Source organism: Camellia sinensis, chromosome 14, assembly GCF_055761805.1.
Source record: "Camellia sinensis isolate YWXY chromosome 14, ASM5576180v1, whole genome shotgun sequence".
Taxonomy (NCBI): Eukaryota; Viridiplantae; Streptophyta; class Magnoliopsida; order Ericales; family Theaceae; genus Camellia; species Camellia sinensis.
This window is the reverse complement of record NC_138974.1, coordinates 127,460,958-127,487,457: the sequence shown is the minus strand read 5'-3', so window position 1 is coordinate 127,487,457 and position 26,500 is coordinate 127,460,958. Positions and strand designations below refer to the sequence as shown.

The 26,500-nt window shown below is 35.5% G+C and overlaps 2 long non-coding RNA genes across 3 annotated transcripts; both read left to right on the top strand.

Annotated features, from left to right (window-relative positions):
- Positions 1-689: 689 nt before the first annotated feature.
- On the top strand, positions 690-25,062 carry LOC114289511 (uncharacterized). Of its 2 annotated transcripts, none has more exons than XR_014349964.1 (6): positions 690-937; positions 1,058-1,117; positions 19,805-19,922; positions 20,048-20,991; positions 21,338-21,438; positions 24,762-25,062. It is a non-coding gene; the product is annotated as an uncharacterized LOC114289511 (long non-coding RNA). The 2 variants fall into 2 exon arrangements; XR_014349963.1 differs by having other exon boundaries at positions 21,147-21,438.
- LOC145806649 (uncharacterized) lies at positions 16,849-18,046 on the top strand. Its single transcript, XR_014349965.1, has 2 exons — positions 16,849-17,708; positions 17,797-18,046. It is a non-coding gene; the product is annotated as an uncharacterized LOC145806649 (long non-coding RNA).
- Positions 25,063-26,500: the final 1,438 nt, after the last annotated feature.

Below are 26,500 nucleotides of genomic sequence, written 5' to 3'. Positions count from 1 at the left end.
CAACTGCAAGAATTGGACTTAGATTAATCTCTATGTCCTCTCTTTTGTTGTTTTACAGACCTTACCCCGGATGTCTACAACAGTTACATACCATGTAGCGCCAACCAAGGACCTCAAAAGAGACAGTAAAATAAGGGCCTAGCCCATAATCTCCTCTAATTTTATCCATCATAAGCACCTAGAGTCTGAATACAACTAGTCCATTTAAGGGTTCCGAGACAGCCACTTGCACAAGAATTAACCTTCAATTGGGGAACAGGTCTAATCAAACCATACTTAAAGTTAACACATTATCATCTCATCATTATTCAAGTGATCGAAAACCCAATACCACTCCATTTAATTTCCCCTTGAGTTAGATGTTTTAAGTTAAGGTTAGAACGCACTACAGGAAATTACATTTTCCTTGACCGATTTTGCTGACTAACTTTTATTTAGTTACAAAAGGTTTGCATTTGGTGACTAAAAAAAAATTTGGTGGGCAAAGGTTTGGAGTTTTGCCGATTAATTTTTTTATTTTCCAAAATATAATTTTCTATGCCTAAAATCAAAATTTGGTTGGCAAAAGTTGAAGAGGGAAGGCTTAAAAAAAAAAAAAAGGAAAAAAAGAAAGCAGGAATAAAAAAGTTTTTAGCGACTGAAATAATTTGGTTGCAGATAATAAAACTAAGTGATTTTGATTGTTATTTAACTAATATTTGCTGACCATAGAGTTTTGTAGGGGAAAATATTTTCATGTCAGCAGGAATTTTTGAAACCTTCCATATACGTATCTCCTTTCTCCCGCGCACCATTCCTCATATGCGCCTCACCATCGTTTCTCCTGCTCGATTGCAGTCACGAAAGTCGCTTCTTCTCCGTCATCGCAGTTGCCGACATTGCTTCTCCGAGCAAGCATCAACGGCGCTTCGAGAAGTCGAACGACCTCCATTTTTACGTATGTAGTTCTCTCTGTGTTTCTTTCTGTTTCTCTCTCTCTCTCTCTCTCTCTGAATCTTTGTATTTGTTTTCCATTACTCTTCTTTCTCACATGGTTGCTCTCTCTATTTTTGCTCAGCACCGCCATCACCATTTTTCGGGCACTAGCAGTTCGCCTATCTTCAAAAACCAATTTCAAGTATGGGTCCTCTCTCTCTGTCGCTCAATTTCTTTATTTTCCTTTGTTTTCCCTAATTTTCAAAACCAATTTCTTTGTTTTCCCTAATTTTCAAAACCCTAATGAGTGTTTGAAGGGATAGCCTCAAATCTTACTCTCCAGATTTTGTTAGTTGCTTAAAATTAACTTACTCAATATATTTTTATGTTTAAATATGGATTTTTTTTTTGCATATATTTATTGCCACTTAGAATAGATACTCAAATATTATTTATTGGCCTCAAATCTTACTGAGTCAATTGATCAAAAGGCTCTATGTTTTGATCACATTTCATAGTGAAGCTTAGTTGGCCCCTGTTGAATGAATCAATTGATCAAGGTCCCTCTTGATTGGGACCTCATTTTCTAAAGGCAAGCGTCTCACCATTTTCATCCCTAAAACGTATAAACTGATACAATTTATAGGGTAAAAAACTAATGGGCAGAAACTAACATTATAGATCCATAAATATCAATTTTGGCGCAATCCTGACCCGTCTGGATTGCAACGCACCTTCGGTGTGTCGCGGGGCCCTGCCCCCCTTGGTTGGGGGTATAGTGAATACAAGACATCTCACAACAATTCAATTTCATGTGTTGGACTTTTCTTCTTCCTTTTTTGTTTGTTTGTTTGTTTGTATGTTTATTAATTTAATTTTAGATAGCACAAACCAAAAATATGATATGATAAAATTTTGTTCCAACTTGCTGCATATATTAGACTCATTTTAAAATTAAAGGGTTATCTTGCATGGTTCAAATTTAGAAATGTCAACGTTAGATTATTTTTTTTATGGAACACATCAAAACTCTGTAATGCAAGTCATTCTTTCGGTTTGATCACGAGCCAATTATGGTATTAACTAAATTGAGCTTTTTGAAACTAATTAAATTCATTGGGATCTGTTGAACTTTGAAAGGAGATCCATAATATGCATTTTTTATTTGTTGTAAAAGTCTATGCCACAAAGTGTTTATCTTCTACTTGTTGTTTGTAAGTCTAAAATGACTAAACTAAGGTAAAGAAAAATTTGATTGTAAAAAAGCTAAAGAGGAAATGCTTTAGTTTTTTCTTTTATTTTAGATTATTGGCTTTAGCTTTCCTAGAAGCTGCACCAAAGGAATACCTTACCCATTTTTTTAGAAAAGACTTGCCTTAAGAATCACTAATTAAAATAAAAAAAAAATTAGATTCATAAGAATTATTATAGTTATAATAACGGTAAGACAATGTTATTCACGTATTCCTCATTTCATTCTAACATAATAACATGGAACCACATCACGAGAGAGAAAATTAATTTTTCTAAATGCACGTGTGTACAAGAAATTATTTCATGTGATTGTCACATAATGTGATGACTATTGTGATTTCAATATTCTTGGTAGGTCTCCAATAGGGTACACAAATGAAGTTACATGGATGTGACTGCTATATTCTTAAATAGTGAAAATATGAATTTTTTTAGATGAGGAGTAGAAGGTACTCCAATTCATAAATGTACAGATTTGAGAGAAGTGATCAATGGTGAGAAAGCTATCGCCATGTGATGTCTCACAATTTTGAAAGATGGCATAAAAAAGGAATGGGTTATACTATGTGAGAGAGTGCATCTGCATGCTTAATGTCTTAAAGTATGAGAGGGCATAAAAAAAAAAAAAGAATGTCTACAATATGAGAGTTCTCTCGTAAGAGAAGATTGTTAAAAGAAGTGAGGATTGGTGTGAAAATTGCTTAATACATATACCCTTGCCTTTGATTTTGAGAGAGGAAGGAAGTTATAAGTGATGAAAGAGTCATCGTCAAAAGTGAAATGCCATCTCACGTCTCACAGTGTAAAGAAGGGCATATATAAAATGTTGCTAGAAAAATGAGATTAAAATAATACATATATTATTTTCTATTGTTAAAAAAAATAAAAAAGAGATTAAGAATTCAATATAAGAAGTGATAAGTAGTGAGAGAGACGTAATCAAAAGTGAAACATGATAAGTGGCGAGAGAAGCATCATCAAAAGTAAATGCTTTATCTTGGGCTCACAGTTAGAGAGGATGCATACAAAAAAAGTTGTTAAAAGAAGTAATAATTTCTTTTCTTCAATGCTTTTTAGTTTACCTTTCCAACTTTTTCTAGATGTTTCCAACTTTAGCATTAGGGGATTGAAACAAGACTACCTTTGGTGCAATTTATTTCATTGACTACACAAGTTTCTTCTATCTTTTAAAGTGCCAAATTCACAAATTGTAGGATTGCTATTGTATTAATGAATTCCCAATGAGTGAATTTTGACTTGATTAGTAAAGGAACATATGCTCAATTTGTATTAAATAGCCAACTTTTTAGATATCAACAAATAGATACCAGGATTTGTGATTGAGTGTTTCTTCTTCTTCTTGTTCTTGTTCTTGTTCTTCTTCTCTTTGACTTTGAGTGCTTTATTATATGTGGATTTCAAATGATAAAGTTAAAATAATTAATAATTATTTTAAATCCTTAATAATGAGGATTCTATAAATGCATGTTATCAAAATATCTCAACTCCAAGCCTTCTTCAAAAAGCCAAAACAATTATCAATTCAACTCTAATTAATAACTAACTCTCCCAAGCATTTGCAAATAAAAACATAAATCTATTATCTATCCAAAAACAACATATATATATATATATAATATACCTATGTGTTTGTGTTCCTGTGTGAAGTAATTATTATGCCATACTTCTTTGTTATATCATTTTCATTTTTGGGACTTAAAAATGATTATTTTTCTTTCATTACTATAGTGTTTTTATTTTTTTTATTTTTGAAACTTTTCTTCATTCAGTTGCCTTTTCTTCTACTTGAATTTACCAAATTAATAGCAAGCAAAGGTTTGATATGGTTAAAGCCTGAAAAATTTAAAAATTCCCGAGATATTGATTTGTGATAATGTATTAATTTTAAACAATAAATAACAATCTCAATCAAACAATCAAAGACAAATTGACACAATGATTTAACATGAAAAAACCAAAATTGGAGCGCCTCCAATTGTGATAAAAAAAATCACAGGCCAAAATCACAAAACAATCAATTAAGAAGACAAAAAAAAATTACACAAGTGTATTCTCAATTACCTAGCGAATCTGTACTCGAATTGACCCGACCCAATGTGCCTATTCCAATACCGTCTTCACTTCAGAATTGTCTTGTCCAACGTTGAATCCACAACGTTGATGTCGAATCCACGACGATGAACCACTCCAGAATCCACCAAAGCTTCAGGCTCAAGTTCTCCGGAAGGCATTGAAGAACAACTCTTTCTTTTGTGAATAAACGAAAACAAACAAACCCTTCATGATGTTGATATGAAGTTCACGGATCCATTGATCACTCTTAAATCATCAAGAAAATACTCAGAAAGCACCCTCCAATATAAAACACATTGTTTATTCTTCCTCTCTGAAAATCTGGACGGCTCAAGCCCTAAAAACAGCGAACAATGCACTTTATAGAAAGTAGGATCGTGCAGACTGCTTGAGTGCATATTTCATCGCTCGAACGATGTGACTAAAAGCAGTGCGAAACATATAGGTTAACCGGTCGAGCGCAACTTTCATCGCTCGAGTGATAAAACTTTCTTCCTAAAAGTTTAGGTGCTCTGCAAAAATACCGGATGATTTGTTTCTTCGCCTGAGCACACAAATGGCCGCTCAAGCGGTCAAACAATTTCGACTGTATTTTTTGCCTATTGCTTTCAGCTTGATTCCCGACATAGTCAGCGAAGTGGCAAACATGAAAGAATTAAGATTACAAACTCCTCTGCAAGGCAAAATCCAGGTTGGATTCGCATCTAAAAACTCATAGTATCACTGAAGTAAAAGATCGAATAAAATTACGACTGAAAAGAGTTTTGTTAAATGGGATTGTCAATAACAAAACCTTAACAATCTCCCCCTTTGGCAATTCCGTGACAAAACACACCTAACAAATAAAATCCTAATCACTTCAACCCGTTACAGCCAGCAAACACAAACTTTTTTCTCAAGGTCATGATTTGCAAAACAGCTATTAGTGCCACAAGAGTATATGAAAAAGCAATAGACATATGACAAGATTATCTTGAAGCATAAGATGGAAATATAAATAGATGAAAATTGGAGATTTTAAGAACATGCAGCATGAATAGATGAAAATCTTAAGAAATATGCAAAAACACTCAAAATTTTCCCCTCAAAATTCTTCCATTTTTTGTCATGAATTTTCAAAGGAAGCTCAATCAACTAAAACACGAGCGTCAACCACAAGCAAGAACATGATAATGTAAAAATTAATAGCATGTGAGAAGTAAGTAATAAATAAGTAGTGCATAGCAACATGCAAACCAACTAACGCCAATCTCCCTTACCAATCCAATCAATGTATGTTTATGCTAAAAAACCCTTGTTCTGATTAATCAAACTCCCCCTCACTAAAAGCAACCATAAGCACTGAAAACAATGAACAAGAAATAAATAAAAAAAAAATATGGTGGAGCAAGTAAGGAATTTCAAATTTTTACCTTAAAATACATAAGATTATCCAAGAAACTCAATTACTTGAACACACAATATGCATGGCCTCTAGAAGATTCGTCATGAAAGAATGTGATGCAACATGTGAAAAACATAGATCCCATGATAAAAGTGTATGTGACTCTTGGAGTTCAACAAACACTAGATTCAAATCCTAGTAGTGATCTGATAGCTGGACCTCCGGCAAGAGAATCTAACCACAACTTAGAAAAGTCAAACCACTAGGAATCAAGGGGTATTTGTTGAGTTAATGAGGAGGCCCCCCTTCAATCAATGAATCCGATTTTTTTTTAAATATTTATTTATTTATTTCTTTTTTTTTTAATTTTTAATTTTCTTTCTTTTGCGCACTCATTGGTGGCTTTCATGCTCAAGAGTATGGAAACCGAACCAGAGAAACATGGATAAAATAAGGATAGCCTAGTTGGTGAATCTAAGGTAGCCTTTTCCGCATGCCTTGACAACAAAGAACTGAGGGGAAAGCTGTGAAGATGCAAAAAGATGAAAGGTGGTTAAGAGACTCAACATCACCCATAATGTGTTGGTATAGGTCAATTCCTCTAGAAATGCAAAACACACAATGATATAAGTCCATAGAGAAATCTGATCACTTATGCAGAAGAGTCCGATATTTTATAATCCAAGAGTGTGTACAAAATGAGACATACTAATCTAAGTACACATGCTTCGAAATGAGTAATGACAACAGAAAGTACACACATATTAACATGTAATGGATATTCTTATCAATTCCAATATGCACCAAGAACTTCTCAAAAATGTCAAGCTTGCACAACCATACTAAGAAAATCTTTTTGGAATTTTTTTTTTTTTTTTTAATATTATAAACAAAGCAAGACAGAAAACGAACAAGCACACACAAAATGGCCCCAAAAGAAAAACAAACAGAAACCGAAAAATAGAGAGAAAAACAAAAAACTAAATAAACATGTCAAATCAAGTCAAGCTTTCTCACCCAAACCGCTGTAGTATTAACAATGTTGTGGGAATTGCGGTTCTTCCATGGCGTCTTAACGTTGTGGTTCTCTTCCCTTTCAGTGGGAGCCCGTGTCGACTTGGTTTCCTATTTCTAGGTCTAGACAAACACAACCTCTCTTCATGTTTGGTCTCAAGCAAATCAAAACAGCTAGGTCTTGTATGGCCCTTAATCTCATTACGACCAATGAAGTGTCTCCTACCCCACGAGATATTGGAATTTCTTCTATCTTTATGAGACACTCTCCCATGCAACTCATAACAATAAGGGCGAATATGACCATACATGTCACACCCCAAACCCGCCCCTAAAAGTTTGGGCATGACCCGTTCGAAAACGAACACTTAACCTGTTGTAAATAACATACGGGGCCTCATCGGAAGCATAAAGTAAGAAAATAACTATACATATAAATTCCATTGAGCTACATCTACATGCCAGGACCTCTTATACATCACATTCATCATGGAAAATAGATAAAGTTCCAAACCATATTTTGTAGCATCGGTGATAAACAAACATACGTATAGACCCAGCCCCATCATTGGGTTTATACAAAAATCATTGAAGTTCTACGTCTTCAACCTTAAATGGGTAATCAAAATTAAGCTAACATTTCAATAGACTTTACAAAAATAAATGGCTTCGTGCAGTGCCTGAACTCACGAAGGTTGACAAAAGAAAACGGGTGTCATGACTAGGACTGACCACCTGGTTGGTTACCTACAGAAACAGACATTAACAGAGTGAGCCAAGCTCAGTGAATAGTAATACATAAATAAAACGATGCTTAACTTGAAACATAACACATAGCAATGCATATAAAGATGTAGAGTTCACATAGTTAGTCTGATTCTGTGCTGAGTACATAACGGCCTTAGGTTCAATCTTGCAACATAAACATGGTGGCTATAAGCCCTTGAAACATGGTGGCACGAGGCCCTTGAAACATGGTGGCTATAAGCCCTTGAAACATGGTGGCACGAGGCCCTTGAAACTTGTGGCATAAAGCCCTTGTAACATATGGCACTAAGGCCCTTGAAACATGTGGCATAAAGCCCTTGTAACATATGGCACTAAGGCTCTTGAAACATATGGCATAAAGCCCTTGTAACGTATGGCACTAAGGCCCTTGAAACATATGGCATGAAAGCCCTTGAAAAGTTGGCATGAAGCCTTTGATACAAAGAACTTGTAACATCCTTGAACTTGTAACATACATAAACTTGTAACATACATAAGCTTGTAACAGACTTAAACTTGTAACATATACTTGAAACATACCTGAACATACTTGAACTTGTAACATACTGGAAATATGCCTGAAACATGCTTGATTCATTAATTCAAACGGAACATATCATAACTAGAGCATTTCTTGTTGTATCATGTCATTATCATATGCTTAACAATGAGAGACTAATTCACATTCTCATGAGGGTCACACAATGATGCTAAACCTTGCACTTATACCGTAGATTCTGGATAACTTCCAATTCATAACCAACATAGCAAAATAACTTCAATTCATCTGGATACACATAGCTACTCTTATATTTACTCAGAATCCATTCTTCAAGAATGAATATAAATTCTTTTGGTTAAATGACTTACTTTACGTGCTCTATTAATCAATAGCATACACCTTTGTTTAATCATTCTTTTATGTTAACATAGTTGCCTTGCCTTGTAATTAACAAAGTCCTAATGGTAACCGTTACATCATTCCCATGAGTTGACATTGTTAGAATTTCCCATCTTTACCTTCACCTACTCCACTACACACTCCACTTCACCTACCTCCACTTCACCACACACTCCACTTCACCTAACCCACTATCACCTCCACTACACCTACTACCACATTTTCTTCTATATATAGATTGTATAGGAATTGGAATTAATCAATCTTGTAATACATCAATCAGATATCAATCAATAATACATATATTTTTTACATGGTATCAGAGCAGGTTTAGAACCTAATATTTTCGCTTCCCCGGCGGGCGGCAACCTCACCTTAGCCGCCCGCCGGACCTCAACCTAGTCTACTAAAATTTTCTATACATACCTTCTCTACAGATGCAGCTCTGAAACAAGTCCCGACTCCAGACTTCTCTACAGATTGTTGTTCTTCGATTTCTTCATCTAAGGGGTTGGTGCATAGCCATAGCTTTTGGAATATACTAGACCAGTTATCTGGGTTCCGCTGAAATTTGCTGTGAAGATCAACTAGGGTACAAGAAAAGATGATGATCATGAGAAGGAGACTGGCTTGCTGTTCTCGGGACAGAGAGATTAGCCTTGACTTTGATGAACAAGAGAGAATAATGACATATAATGGCCTAGAGAGTTGCATTCTTAACAGTCGTTCTTACGAAAATGAAAGCGGCTTGTTCTTGAAAGCCAGTATTTCCCTTTCTCTCTCTTGTTTGGAGATGGTGAAGCAGAGCACATGGTTTTGTCCCCTCTTTTGCTTTATTTTATTGTCCCCTTTTTTGCTTTATTTTATTTGGTCAAGTCATGAGTACACAAAGCCACACGTAAACAACTACACCACCGCCCCCAACATTATCTTTCTTTATTTATTTTATCTTCTCTTTTTTATTAAAAAAAAAAAAAAAAAAAAAAAAAAAAACCACGTTATTTCTCACTTTTCTTTTATTTTAATATATATATATATTTATATTTTTTTATTATAATATATTTTTCCTATCTCTCTGTTTATTTTATTTTATTTTCTTTTTTTTTTTCTTTCCATCAATATTTCCTTATTCTACAACTCGTCAGTGAGCATCCCCAAATATTTTTATCTATTTTCTTTATCCGTTGTTTTATTTTATTTTGTTTTTATTCTTAAACAAAACAACAACACCAAATAACACCACAAACATTCCACACACTTGTCATTTTTTCATGCCGGGGATCAATCCCGATCACCATTTTACACCAAAAAAAAAAAAAAAAAACCAACAACACAAATCGAAACAGTGGGATTTTTCTTCTCTACTCTACTGCAGGTCTCTTCTTTTTGCCTCCGTCCTGAGCGGGCCTTGACGGTGTTGCCTCCGTGCTTCCTAGGCCACCAAGCAAGTTGCCTCCTGCCTGCTCCTCCACTGCCGCATATGGCGGCCCTCCAAAACGGAACATCACGGTGGCCTTCCGCTTCAGTTCCTTGTTTTCCGCCTTTAGAACACTTATCTCTGCTCGCGCATCCTTATACATGCGTTGGAGCAGAGCCAGCTGGGAGTTTAAATGCTGCACCTCATTTGTCCTACTCTGCAGCCGGTGCGACAAGTTTGTGACTGCCGTCATCGTCTCCACACAGGACTTCAAAGTATACTGATTGGCTTCAATGTCAGTTTGCACTGCCATTTTTTGCTCCACCGACCGCATAGGAAAGTTCAACGGAGCAAACCCTGGGGCGCTTGGTTGAGGTTCACTGGCCCCCGCACCCGTTATCTCTCTTGTTGACTCATTAAGGTCGGGAAAGAGAGTGAGCAGACTCCGGGAAGATGAAGCCATTTTCTGGGCCACAGAGTATTACAGAGTATCTCTCTCAGAAATCTCTCTCAGACAACAGAGTGTTACGGACTATCTCTCTCAGCAAAACGAAGAAGAGTTTTTGTTTTTTCAGAGGTTTTTCGCAGCTTTTCTCTGCCTCAGCCTCAGCCTCTGTCTTATAGCCGAGGCAGCCACGCGCATCGCGCGCCTCTTGCCACCAGCCGACAAACGGGCACGCAAGCCAAGGCGCCCACGTGCCTCGCCATCATGTCCGGCACACCTTTTGATGAATTGGGCACGCCTTTTGATGGCACGCCTTTTTATGGATTGGGCACGCCTTTTGATGGCACGCCTTTTGAAAAATTGAGCGCACCTTTTGAGGATGCGATTTTTTATGGGTCCGACAAGACTCTGTAAACTGTCCCGACATTGATTCCGGTTAGCTCCTTTATGGGTCCGACAAGACTCTATAAACTGTCCCGACATTGATTCCGGTTAGCTCCTTTAAGGGTCCGACAAGACTCTGTAAACTGTCCCGACATTGATTCCGGTTAGCTCCTTTATGGGTCCGACAAGACTCTGTAAACTGTCCCGACATTGATTCCGGTTAGCTCCTTTAAGGGTCCGACAAGACTCTGTAAACTGTCCCGACATAGATTCCGGTTAGTTTCTACAAGGGTCCGACAAGACTCTGTAAACTGTCCCGACATTGATTCCGGTTAGCTCCTTCATGGGTCCGACAAGACTCTGTAAACTGTCCCGACATTGATTCCGGTTAGTTTCTACAAGGGTCCAGCAAGACTCCGTAAACTGTCACAACATTGTCTTCTACAACGGTCCGACATGACCCCATAAACTGTCTTCTACAACGGTCCGACATGACCCCATAAACTGTCTTCTACAACGGTCCGACATGACCCCATAAACTGTCTTCTACATCGGTCTGACACCACCATACAGTGTCCTCTACAACGTTATGACACCCCATACAGTGTCTTCACCAACGGTCTGACACGACCATACAGTGTCTCCTATCCTTTTTTATTGTTATGTATTTTCTTGTTTTGTTACTCTCTCCAAACTCAAGTTGGTTAGTTTCTCTCCTCCTTGAGTTTGCGGGGGGCTGTTAGAATTTCCCATCTTTACCTTCACCTACTCCACTACACACTCCACTTCACCTACCTCCACTTCACCACACACTCCACTTCACCTAACCCACTATCACCTCCACTACACCTACTACCACATTTTCTTCTATATATAGATTGTATAGGAATTGGAATTAATCAATCTTGTAATACATCAATCAGATATCAATCAATAATACATATATTTTTTACAGACATAATTAACGTAAAGTTAACAGGACATTCCTGATAATTAGTAACGAAAAGTAAGTACATTTTCATTAGATTATAGATGACTTTATTGGTTTCACAATTTCACAGCTCGGCCCTTGGCCTGAGGGGTTCACACATTCACAATAGCTTTTGGGTTTCATAGATTTACAACTTATCACATCGCCCTTCGGCCCTTTGGATTCACAAGTTCACAAGTTTGGCCCTTGGCCTCATAGCTTCATAAGTCACAAGTCGGCCCTTGGCCACATAGGTTTGATCTTCACGAGTTCTTTTGATGTTTTCATAATTTCATGATGTTTCTCACATAACATACATAACTTCACAAACTCTTTTGAAGTTTCCATAATGTCATAGTGTTTCTCACATAGCATACATAACATTTATGTCAACATAATTCTTACGACGAAGATTTAACATCAATAACGATAAACGGTTAAAGGTACATCAAAGTACTACTACTCACAGCGTTCAGGTGCTTGATCCGTCCCTGTAGCTGACCCTACACAATTCACATAATTCAAACATAATTCATCATAGTACAACACCAATCAGTTCACTATGAGTCAACACAACATAATCCAACAAAGTCAATATCACTTAGTTCATCAACACCATTTGTAATTTAACATAATTCAAAATAAATCCTTGAATCCCATTTCAACATTCCAAAACCAAGTTCATATCATTCATACCATTAATAGATTATTTCCCTAATTTTCCCTTCACATGATAGCATGAATTCCAATATTTATAACAAAGTTCATTCGCAAATTTTAAACATAATTTCCAAACATTTTCAAATTCTAATTAAACTTGAAGACATATAATTCAATACTCCAATTTCATTATTCTACTTTCAATTTGGGCCAAAACATTGGGTATCATCATTAATCAACCTAGGGTTTCAAGAAAAATGAGGATTTTTAACAAAAATTCACACTTCTTAAATCACCACTTTTAATTCCAATTTTCCCAATGATTCTACTTCTAGGATTCACAATTCATCATTTTAACCCACCAATTTAACTTCCAACATCTCAAACTCTAAATCCCCAAATCTCATAATATGCCCTAGATGATAAAAATGAAGATTTTTACATTAATATACTGAAGTCACCATAAATCTATCCATAGATGTAAGTATTGAGGAGATCTAGAACCCCTACCTCGAAGAACAAACAAAGGAGCAAGCTTGGATGAGATTCCACCTCAATTTCGAAATTCAATCGGTTGGAAATGTTGACCCTTTCTTGTTCTCCATCCTTGATACAAGATCCATGGAGGATTTGTTGATAAAAGTGGAGGAAATCAAGGTTTTGGAAGCTAGGGTTTCGGACATGGAAGAGGGGAGAAGAAGAGAGGAAAAGAAATTGCAAGGAATGGCCCCGCACGTGCGGCGCTTTTCCCCGCACGTGCGGCTCTGCTTCCAGCACAGATGTGAAAACTTCAAACGGGTACAACTCTCTCATCGGGACTCCGTTCTAGGTCGTTCTTGTGTCCAAATCGGAGCCCCGGAAATAAGCTTTCCAATGGTTCTAACCTCACATTCAAATTCAAAGTGTGGAAAAAGAAAAGGACAACTGAATGACGGCTGATCGTAGGTTAATTATTCGAATTAAATTCGTTGGTCCAATCTTACTTTACCATCATACCACCACCTCAAACAATACCCCAAAATAAGGTAAGAACATTCTAAATACACTATTAAGAATGTCAAAAATGAGCCCATGCTCGAGCGGAGGGTAAAAAAATTCCAAGCCGATACAATAAAGGTCGCCATAACTTAGTAGATAAGTTTTTAATTCCGATAGATATAGTTGAATTAAAACACATTAACCCCTAATTAAATAAGGATGACTTTCTATGCGCATTTTGGGGTCATTACAATACATACCACAGTGATAACAAATAAAAATAGGGTGCACCTTCTTTTCTTTGGACTTACCAACTCTACGAAGAATGAGAAGTCCATCCTCATGTTGAATCGTTTGCTCTTCCTTTCCTTGAGTTCTGGTATCATGAGATGTAGATACACTCCATTTTTGCTTTTTGTCACCACCAAAGCCAATGCCACTCTTGTCATAACACATTTGTTGAGATGCAATGATATTGTCCAAAGTCTTTGATCCTTTGTTCCAAAGACCAATGGTAGCCATAGCCCACTTGAGCTCTTCCTTTTTCTTGACGACTAGCTCTTCCAAGGCAACTCGAGACATCTCAAGAGTTTCAATATTTTCTTTATATATTGCATAGATTTGTTATAGTTCATTCCTGTCTATCTCACAAGTCCAGAGTTTTGCACAAAGAGCTTATCGATTATTAGAGATCTTGATGGCATCATTCCTAACCTCAGAAATCTCTTCCTTTAGTTTGACATTCTCACTTTCAATCGCCTTGAGTTTGATAGTGAGTTTGTCATTCAATTTAGATAAGTTAAGAGATTCCTTATACAACTTTTCATAAGCTTGCTGAAGCTCTTCATCATCACTCCCCAAGGATTCATCATCAGTGATATTCTCAAATGGCCTCTTTGGATACTCCATTCGTCCTTCAATTTCGGAAGCTGCCATGAAAGCAAGAAATTGTTCACGCCCCTCTTCGCCTTGAGTCTTGTTGTCACTTTTATCATTATCAAACTTTGATTCATCATCCCAAGTGTTAGTGAAAGCTTTCTTTTTCCTCAGTCGACTAGGGCATTCTTGAGAAAAGTGGCCAAATCCTTGGCATTCATAGCATTATACTCTTTGAGAGTTCCCTTGTGTTTTTCCTTTCTTCTTCGTGGTTTTAGAATCAATTTTGAGTTTATCTTTACCTTTAGATTTATGAGTTGATTCGAAAAGATCAAGCTTCTTTTTCAGAAATGATTTTTTAAATTGTTTTACAAAAGCATCTGTAATCTTAGAATCAATCTCACAATCCTCATCAGAATCCTTTCTAATTCTATAAGCACTACTAAAAGCAATATCATCTTTTTGTTTCTTTTTGAAATTCACATGTGCCGTATAGGTTTGGAGATTTCCAACCAAATGATCCAGCTTGAGGTTGTCAACATCTTGAGCTTCCTCAATAGCCGTAACTTTTGGTTGGAACAGATCGGGCAAAGACCTCAAAATTTTTCCACAATCTTGGATTCCGATATTTTTTCACCTAAATTGAAGCTAGAATTTACAATGTCACTCAATTTCGCATAAAATTCATCAAAGGTCTTATTAGTTTTCATTGAAAGGTTTTCGATACTAGACGTGAGCCTTTGAAGTTTTAAGCATTTAACCAAAGGAGTGCCCTTATGAATAGTTTGTATGATATCCCAAGCCTTTTTTGCGACTTAACAATTGCAAATACGACTAAACTCTTTTGGTGTGACGGCACAAAAGAGAGAATTGATAGTTTTACTATTCCAACTACTATTTTGGTAATTAGTAGCGTCCCACTTATCAATTGATTTGGGAAAAGTTACTTCATCCATGGTAATTGTCGGTTCGGTCCATCCACACATGACAGATTGCCAAATTTTTTCATTAATAGATTTTAAAAACGCTCTCATCTGAGCTTTTCAAAAAGAATAATTAGATCCGTCAAGTAGGGGTGGTCAAACCATAGAATTCCCTTCATGAATTGTCCATTATCACAAATCAAACAAGATCTCGCTCTAATAGTTTTGAAAAAAAAATAGAGCGACCTGCTTTGATACCCAATTGAAAAATCTAAAAATTCTTGAGATATTGATTTGTGATTATGTATCAATTTTAAACAATAAATAACAATCCCAATCAAACAATCAAATACAAATTGACATAATGATTTAATGTGGAAAAACCACAATTGGAGCGCCTCTAATTGTGATAAAAAAAAATCACGGGCTAAAGCCACAAAATAATCTACTAAGAAGACAAAAAAGAATTACACAAGTGTACTCAATTACCTAGCGAATCCACACCCGAATTAACCCGACCCCAATGTGCCTCTTCCAACACCGTCTTCACCTCAGAATTGTCTTGTCAAACGTTGAATCCACAACGCTGATGTCGAATCCATGACGATGAACCACTCCGGAATCCACTAAAGCTTCAGGCTCAAGTTCCTTGGAATCCACCGAAGAACAACTCTCTTTTGTGAATAAACGAAAACAAACAAACCTTTGATGATGTTGATATGAAGTTCACGAATCCATTGATCACTCTTAAATCATCAAGGAAACACTCAGAAAGCACCCTCCAATATAAAATACTTTGTTTATTCTTCCTCTTTGAAAATTTGGATGGCTCAAACCCCAAAAACAGTGAACAACGCACTTTATAGAAAGCAAGATCACGCAGACTCGAGCGCACATTTCACCGCTCGAGCGGTGTGACTAAAAGTGGTGCGAAACATATAGGTTGACCGCTTGAGTAGTAAAACTTTCTTCCCAGAACTTTAGGCGCTCTGCAAAATATTGGATGATTTGTTTCTTTGCTTGAGTGCACAAATGACCGTTGAGCGGTCAAACAATTTCGACTGCATTTTTGCATTTTGCTTTTTGCTTTTGCTTTCAACTCGATTCCCGACATAGTCAGCGAAGTGGCAAATATAAAACAATTAAGATGGCAAACTCCTCTGCAAGGCACAATTCAGGTTGGATTTGCATTTAAAAACTCATAGCCTCATTGAAATAAAAGATCAAATAAAAGTACAACCGAAAGGAATTTTGTTAAACGGGATTGCCAATAACAAAAACTTAACAATCTCCCCTTTCGGCAATTCCATGACAAAACAGTAACAAATAAAATCGTAATCACCCCAACCCATTATAGTCAACAAACACAAACTTCTTTCTCAAGGTCATGAAAATAACTTTTTTTTTCATAATTATTTTTATTTATAATTTTGGCAAACAGATGTGCATCTTGCAAACTACTGTAGCTCTGCATAGTATATACTATTAACATAGTTTTATCCTTTTTAAAATAATCTGCATATAATTATCGTTTGATCATTTCTTACTAGGATTCTTCATTCTTTATGTTGTGAGTTTGTAAAGTGAAAGCAAATTGCAAATGAAACCCTTTTCTTGACCTTTTTCTAGGGCTATAAAACCATGCTATAAAACCACCAAAACAGCCCATGTATTTTTCACCTAAAAATGAAACCCTTTTCTTGCACTGCTCTAATATTTTGTAGATTAATTAATGTTATGGTTGTCGTTGACCTTTCAGATGACCCAAATAGACAAGGGTTGGATGATAATAAAAAATAGATTAAGTAGTAAGGGGTATCATGAAGCGGTGAATTCATTTATTGAATTTGCGATGAGAAATGTAGGCTTGGAGGATAAGATTCGGTGTCCATGTATCGATTGCTTGAATGACAAAATAGATACGATACACGTTGTTAGGATTCATTTGATTCGAAGAGGGATATCTCTTTCTTACAAAACTTGGTGCACCATGGGGAACTTGTTCTCGTGGCTCAACTTCTCATACCGAATGAAGGTCACTGTGACATATATAGTGAAATTGTTTGGGAAGATCAGGATGATGAGGATGATTTGCCTACTATGTTGGAAGAGATTTGTAGGGTTTTGCAATGGATGATGAAGGGGACGAATTACCTGCTACTTTTGAGAGTGTGGATGGGCAAAACTTTGATAAGTTATTACAAGATGCTCAATGTAAACTATACTCGAACTGTGCAAAGGTTCACTGTGTTGTTATTTGTTATTAAGATGTTTCATATTAAGGTTTACAACAAGTGGAGCAACAACTCGTTTGTATGGTTATGAATATTTTTAAGGCCACTTTACTCGAGTGTGATGAGACTGTCCCATCGACCATATATGCTGCCAAAAAATTCTTACGTGCCTTGAGTTTTGGCTATGTTCCCATTCATGCGTATAGGTATGACTGCACTTTTTGGAAGGAGAATGCAAATCTTGATAATTGCCCTAAGTGTAAAGACCCTAGAGACAAGTTGGATGACGAGAAGAGTAAGAAGATCCCTCATAAGAAATTGAGGTATTTTCCGTTGACATCAAGATTGAAAAGATTGTATATGTCCAAAAAAACCACTATAGATATGAGATGGCACAAGGAGAAATGTGTGGATGATGGAATATTGAGGCACATAGCTGATGGTGAGGCATGGAAAGACTTTGATCGGCAATATCTGATGTAGGCCGAAAGGTACCACATTGAGGCTGCTTAAGTTACATTTATAGTCTTTGAATTTTGTTTATTTGGTGGAGATGATGTGTTTTGTGCACTTGTACAGATTTGGTAGGCAACAAGCAAATTCAAGCAAAAAGTGACTCAAAAACAGATTTTCCGTGCGAGTAGTGACAATTCCTTGCCTGCCACCTCACCGCATGTGCGGCCAGGCTCCACCACACATGCGGCCCACCACCGCTTGAACAGAAATTAGGGCCGCTCGAGCGGCCCACCTAGGGTTGTGTGCGCGGAAGTTTCAGTCTGAAAGGAAGAAAAGAGGCTGCTCTTAGGGTTCAAAAATATTTCAGAGAAAATGAGGGGCTAGGGTTTGGAAAGACACTTCTCAAGCTTCAAGGGCCATTTTCATGGAGGCTTCTTCTTCTTCTTCTTCTTCTACTTCTTCCCACACCTCCATGTGTGGCTAGGCTTTTCTTTCTAGGGTTTTGATGAAACCCTAGCCAAGTAAATAGGTTTTCTTTTTGGTTTTCGTTTATGTAATGGTTTGAACGGTTGTATGGTTCTCAAGAAGTTTTCAAATATAATTTTCTATTATTTGTTCAAATATTCTTCTTTCTGTGATTGTTGAATGCTTTTCTATGTAATGGTTTTGTGATTTTATGTTCAAGGTATGAGACGAGCCATATTAGGAGGGACGAGTCGTGTTGCTATCCTAGTTTAGAGCAAACGACTCGTACTACTTGAGATGGCTTGTGCCTATACATTGAATGTGTTAATTTTCGTGATCAATACTTTGAACTTGTAGTTGCGAAGTATTTTTTACTTCGAACTATCACATAATTGATTTTCAAATTGAAACCTTATTTATGTAACTAGTGATGAATTCATTACTCTAAGTTTTTCCCAAAATCAGTAATTTCATCTTTATTTATAATTGTTAGTTTATTCACTTTGTTTTATTTAATTATCATTAGGTATGAACAACTATCTCTTTCATCAAAATTAATTTATGAATTTAACAATTAAAATTACGGGAAATTAAACTAAGTTAATTGTTTAATTCCAGGTATCAATCCACAGAGACAATAGGCGCCTAAAAAGAATATTAGTTGACATCAATTTGTTTAGTTGTGATATACTAATTTTTGCTGACTAAAAATATTTAGTCACCAAATAATAGTCATAATTTTACTGGTATTCTTTGGCTACCAAAAAATTAGTTGCCAAATTACTACTTTTGGCAATTGAAAAAATATTTAGTCGCTGTTAGTTAAGGTTTTGGCTACTAAATAATTTAGTCAGTATAAATTAACATTTTCTGACAAAAAATCAATTTAGTCGCCAAATGGCGCTACTAGAAAAATGATGATACCATATAACTTGCGACCACTTGATTATCAGTCACAAATACCCAATTTATTCGTTATTTTCTTTTATTTATTTTCCCCTTTTCCTTATATTTTCCCTAGCCCTTCACATACACTGATGGCTGTCTCTCTCGCGTGCGTTCTCACTCTGTCTGTCTGTCTGTCTCTCTCTCTCTCTCTCTCTCTCGGTCGCACTAGTATGAATCTCTCAATCTCGTTGTCTTTTTCCTTGAAGGTACGCTCTCTCCCTCTCAAGTTTCTTTCTCTGTTTCTTCTTGTTTTCGGGTTTCAATCTACACCTGGGTTTCGATTGAGTTCAAGGTACTCTCTTGGAAGTTCTCTCTATTTCTATCTTCCTTCATTTCTTCTTATTTTGTGATTTGAATCTGCTCCTAGGGTTTGGATCGACAGATGACCCTTGCAATATTCAATTTGAATGTGTTTGAACTCTTGCTATTTGATTGAATCGCTTTGATTTAATTCAATTATTCTCTTATTTATCTGTATTTCAAATACCTATGTGTATAGCTTTTGGAGTGATTTGGTACATATTATATGCGATTGAGTGGAAGTTTGTGATGATATGCTGGATTAATTTCTGGAAAACTCAGGGGATGTGTTGGCTCGTTTTTGATATCTAGTTGCTTCAATCTCTCTATTAATTTGTTTGCTTGCTCAGAAATTGGAGGGAAAAAATGGAAAATGTGGTTTTGAATATTGATGTTTGGCTGCTTCCATCTCTATCAGTTTGCTTCAATCTCTATCAGTTTGGATTAATCCTAAGGATGTCAAAACCAGTATATCCATCCTCTTCTGGCATGGTGGCTCAGCCTATGATGCTTGGTTTAGTTGTGCTTCATATCAGGTCTCTCTCTCTCTCTCTCTCTCTCTCTCTCTCTCATAATGTGTAGTTCTTGCTCTGTTTTTAGCAAAGCAACCATTTCAATTGGTTTAAGGTTTGTTTTGTGGGTGTTTGATTGAATGTTTCAGGTGGCTCAAGTTCTGCTGACATTGCCATACTCATTTTCTCAGTGTGGGACGCTTTCTGGGATACTTTTTCTGCTCTTCTATGGCTTGTTGGGTAGTTGGACAGACTACCTCATTAGCATTCTCTATGTTGAGAATAGAACCAGAAAAGAAAGAGAGAGAGTTGATTTCAGGACCCATGTCGTTCAGATATCTTTAATCTTCACAACCCCTTATCACACTCCCAAATTTTTTATTTGTTTTAAAAAAATACGGATTCTCTATTTTCAAATTTCTTTATTCCAATATATGTTTGGAACATAATATGGTTAGAATCTCAAAACATAGTCATATGCCTGGATGTGTTAGACACGTAGTTCAACTCCCAGATGAGTATATTGTCTGTTATGACCCAACGCAATAGCTGACCTCATGGGTTAATCCTTTGGGGCACTAATCCAAAAAGTGTCTCTACAATAGATGTGTCTTGCGCCATCTTATAAGTCTATCTTGAACGTCCCCAATCAATATGAAAATGCCAATATACCACCGTAGTCTAGGCACAACCCTAACACTAGTACCATGTTAGATGTGAAGTCCACCCCCACATGAAAGTATTGTATATTATGACCTAGTCCAATAGCCTACCTCACGGGCTTTTTTCTGTAGGCTCCAATCCAAAAGGCGTTTGATGTGAAATACCAACGATATGACTAAAAGTGTATTCAAAATTTCAAACAGAAGAACATAAAGATCTAAACTAGAGAATCCAATGACTTAACATGCAAGAACATATAATGAATCCAATACTCATGTGAGTTGCTTTTGGTTTTTTGCATTATTTTATGAATAAAGTGGTTTTAAGTTCTTGATGGTCTACTTGGAAAACACTGGAGGATCGTGGGTTTGGCATTCAACTGCACTTTTCTTCCGTTTGGATCTATGATTCAACTTATAGCTTGTGCAAGGTAATACCTATAACTTACCAAATTTCTTTGGCTCTTTCTCTATTTTCACTCTCATTTTTAATGACTCTATTCCAAATAATTAATAAACAAAAGAATTAAAGAAGCAAAGCAACCACTGACTCATTGACCATTTATATATATATATATATATGCAGCAACATATATTACATAAATGATAATCTGGACAAGAGGAGTTGGACATACATATTTGGAGCTTGCTGTGCTACTACTGTCTTCATTCCTTCATTTCACAACTACAGAACTGGGTTTACCATGTTAAACTCTATGCATTGGCCAAATCATAAAATACTAAAGCAAATTTTGCTTTAACATGCTACATAAATAGGTGTTTCTCCTGAAGAAGGCACGGGGGCAACAATGTCTGATGATGATGACGACCAAGTAGATAGCAACACCAAAATGTTCGATGGACGTTTTGATGAGCAGGTATTTAACTATTTTAGAGCTTGAATTGATGAAATTGTTTCTCAACAAATAACTGTTGTAGATATATATTCCTATAAATTATTTGTGTATCAAGCTGTGAATTGATGCATATAGTGAAGAGGAATTGATAGATTGAATTTTCCTCTGTTTTTGGTTTCTTAGCTTTTTGTATGAGAAATGATTAGATATTTGCTTTAAAGCTTGGATTTCCTTGAAATATGTTAGTTCGTGATCAACATGTGAAGCCCTAGCAATTTTAATGCTTATTTAATATACAAATTTTTACATTTTAGTTTTGTAGTATTGGACTGTCTAAAAATCAATTGCAACTAATACTACTTTGGTGTTCAACTTATTCTTCTGAATTAAGTGGCAAGAGTCAACAGCATATTACATTAATTAATTAATTCATCACTTGTTATTGCATGTTTCGTATTTACAATATGATGAGGATCGGGTATTTGTTAGTTATTTGAACTTAACTACTAGTGCTTATAATTCATACTTTCCCTTACCTCAAATGTGGGCTGAAACAATGCCGCCTCAAGCAGCACTACTTTGAACACTAGGAAACTCGACGTAGGGATAGAGAATCTTTCTCATGAGTATATTTTAAATTCGAGTGTGCACGTGTATATATATATGACTCAATTCACTTGGTTTGTGTACGGATGACATGGTTTTCGTATCAATGTTTGTTTTGTATGAAATTATTATTTTAAGTTGAAATATACTTGGTATGTATAAAATTTGACATTAAAAGTTATTCTTGTTTGTATGGTTGTAAGTGAAATGGATACGGATTGTGGAATGGGTGATAATATATATGTATTGTTTTGTTTGTATATTTGTTACAGGTCGCATGAGATACATACAGGTTGTGGATAAATTAATTATAGAAAAAAACAACAAAAAATGATGTTTTTGGCGACTAAACAATGTTGGTAGCCAAAAATGGAGTAAATATTTTTAGCCACTATATAGTTAGTAGCTAAAAAAAAGAATTAAATGGAAACAAATCTTTGGGCAACTAAATATTTAGTAGTCATAAAAAAAAAAAAAAAGACTTTAGGCGACTAATGATTTAGTAGCCAAAAAAAGTAAAAGAAAGAAAAAACACTTTTAGTGACTAAATATTTAGTAGTCAAAACAAAAAATTTATATGATAGGCTACTAAAACTTTAGTAGCTAAACAAAAAATTAGACTTTAGGTGACTAAACCATTTAGTAGCTGAAAAAATAAGATGAACAAAAACAGAAAATTAGCGACTAAAAGTTTGGTCACCCTAAATAATTTAAGCTTTAGGCGACAAAAATTTTAGTCGTTGAAAATGTGATGTTAAATTTAATTGAAACCTTTTGGTGACTAAAAAATGTGAAAAATGTTTGGGCGACTAAAATATGACTTTTGGTTACTAAAAATTTAGTCACCAAAAGTGTAATTTGTTGTAGTGTTGTTAAGAGTGACGTAGATATGATTGCAGTCATTCATAGTATTACACAACTAATATAGCGGCCCCGGGTTTCTACCTGACTGTCATGGTATTCTGGATCCGAATCTTGTTGTTTGATGTTGCCAGTTATGTCTTCCTTCCTTGCATCTCTTGAATTTGAGTTTTGGAATGACTTGAGCGTGTTTAGAACAAGTTGGTTGCCTTTCGGTCTAGAATCTTGTTGTCCAGAATTTCGGTCTTCCGCTCGAGTGGGCCTTTTTGCGCTCGAGCAGAGTTTGCAACCTTTCAGTAACGAGTGTCTCTGCAAAAGTGCTACAAGAGCGTTTTTCACGCTCGAGCGACGTTTCTTACGCTCGAGCGTGTTTGAGCTGGAGCGGTCCTTCTGGCGCTCGAGCGGCTGTCTGCAATTTGTGTTTTACTGGTAGGGTGAAATCCACGCTCCAGCAGTGATCTTTGCGCTCGAGCGTGAGATTATCCGCTCGAGCGGACTTCGCGTATATCAGATCGTAAAAGTGACTTTTTACATAACTTTTTCATCTCTTTTTCATCCAAATCCTAAGTTGAGAGTCTCTCTCTCTAGAAATACCCTCTCTCTCTATATTTGACCTAGATCTAGTGATCTTCTCACCTCCCTCCCTTAGACAAAAAGATTGAGCTCTTCAAGATCTTCATTTCCATCCAAGAAGAAGTGGATTTTGCCGTTTTTGGAAGCTTCACATTTGTCTAATCCTTCTCCTTGGACTTCTACTTTGAGGTAGGGATATTCTTGAGTTATATATATTAGTTTTATCCTTTTTATGATGATTTAAGAGTTCTTTCTAGTTTGTCATGATATAAATCTTGTGATTTCAAAATGTGGAGAGATTTTCTTCAAAAGAGGGTTTTTCTTTAACTTTCAAATTTTTGGTCAATCTTTGGGGTTTCCATCTTGTTGACCTAAGAAATATGTTGTGAGGAGATTTTCCACCAAGAAATGAAAAGGGTTTTGTCTTGAGGAAAAACCCTAGAATTTGGGGATTTTGGAAAAAATGGATTTTCTTGTGAAATCCTTATTATTTTGGTGTCATGAAGATGAGTGGAAGGTTAATATAACAAAATTATTAAAAATATTTGGACATGTGTTATTGGAAATTGATGAATGATTATGTACTATGAACATGGAAAACCTTGAAATCTTGGAATGTTGTTGAAAACATTATATTGCCTTGAGAGGCTAACTTCTTGTGGTTTGCACATGGTGAGAGTGGTTATTTTTGAGAAATGGAATTGATTGACATTATTGTAGAGATATCTTGAGAATAGACAAATGTTATGACGTAGTAATTATTGCATCATGTTTCAATTGAGTCATTATCATCTTTTGTGCATCTTGGCATGTGATGGAAAAATCATTATTTTGCGAAAGATTATATTATGATGGAAATTATGAAAATGTATAAGGGGTAAATACATTGGTAAGTCCGGATAGGAGGTGTAGATAAATTTGATAAGTTGGCCTGAGTGTCCAGGGTGACAGACCCGAAAGTCGCGCGAATAGGTGTCGAGCTTTTCGGTTAATACCGGTAAAAATGACAGTTTGGTAGTACTCGTAGAGTCTACTTGCAAACATCGGCCTAGGGATTACTAGTGTCGTGTTTACTACCCCTATTGAATTAATAATGGAAGTTCGAAATTGATGAGATCACATGGTGATATTGAGAATATGGCAATTTGGAAACAATGCATTGAAATGAATGTTTTCCTCATTGTTTAACCTTGGTATAGCATTGCACACCAATTACTTTTGTGTTGAGGATAAAGCATAATTGTATATACTTTGTGAGAATTTCTCTACTGGGCCTTGTGCTCACCCCTATGGGTTTGATGCAGGTAAAGATGTGGTGATCCCGCCGAACTAAAGGTGTGGACATCTTTTGTGAAGAGTAGATGACTCTCCTTGTTGTGTAATTCTTTTGAGCCAAGGGCTAATGTGTATGGGTTGCAGAAACCATCTTTTGTGTAACCAGGCTTATGCCTTGGAGGATGTAAGCCCTTAAGGGCATCGTATTGTTTTGAGAATGGATGCTTTACATGCTATAGATTCATATGTTTTGTATCGATGAATGTATACCCGCATGTAAAACCTTTGTAAAGACTCATTATTAATTATGAAAAGACGGGCAGATTATTGTTATTGTTGGGTGAATGTGTGATTGCTTGTGGGTAATTCATGTCGAATTAAATTTCGGGGCGTTACAACTAACCTTTCCAAATTGTTATTTTCTTGGGAAATTAAGCCAAAACCCCTTTATTGGACCCTTGTTTGGTGAAAATGATGACCTAATGTATTTTGCTTCATAAACTCTCTAAGATGGCGCAAAATTGAGTAAGGATAAAGTAAAATATCATTTTTTTTTCTTGGACAATAATGCTAGAGTAACATTATTATGAGACAGAGTAACATGTTACTGTTTATATCAATTTTGACAGTAATATATATATTTTAAATAATTTCATAATCAATATGTATCTTATTTGATAGATCTTGATGAGAGGATTTTAAAAATATTAATTTTATTAAAAAGCGACATTTAAATTAAAAATGATATTATTTTAAAGTTTATATTTTGGTAATAGTATTGAGTTGGATTTTTTTAAAAAAAATTTTTCTACTTATTTTTAATGTATTAAAATTTTATTACGAGATAATTTTAACCAAATTTCCTTATTTTCTTCCCATAAAACTATTTACTTATTCTTGACTTTATTTCATTCTTTGTTGGAATGCCATTGTAATACAAATTGTCTACCACTTACTAAGCATAATAGTAGTAGGTTAAGCTATGTTGGTTATCCATTGGATTGGACAAAGCTTTTTGGGCCTAATGCATATCTAACTATATTCTCCTACCCTATATAAGTTTAAGCTATGTTTAATTACTTAATTAGGTTTGATAGAATTATGTGCATGCTGGGATTAAGTGATGCAATTATTAAGATAAATTGTATTTATTTGTACATTAGTGTAGCAATATTCGTTAATTGAGAGTAAATATATAAAATTAAATAAAAATTTCATTATATAAAGATGGTTTTATTATTTTTGTGAAGTTAGAAAAAATTAACAATCATTCCCCCACTATGAAAATGCTCAAATCACCGAGGTGGATCCAAAATGAACTCTTATTAGGCCAACTGCACTAGTATTTCACGCAATAAATTGCAGAGAAACTCATCTAAAAATTGTTCCAAACCAACATCAAAATTTAATTTATGGTCCTTATGTGTTCAACACAATTATTTCTCAATGTCATATATAAATAATTTTTTTATTATATGAAATCGATTCATATATAAGATTTTATTTATTTCCTCATCTCATTTTAATTCACTATTTTTTTTTTCTTTTCTTTTCTTTTCTTTTGTTTATTTATTTTTTCCCACTCAAGTTTTGCCTTTAAATACAAGTTCACCTTTACACCGGCAAGGAAAGGGCAGGTGTGAATGCAAAACATCTTGAGGATTCTTTACGAAAATGACTGCATAGCTGCTTTTTTATTATTTATAAAATATTTACTTTCTTTTGCTATTCACAATTATATTCATGTAATTTACTTGTATTAATTTGA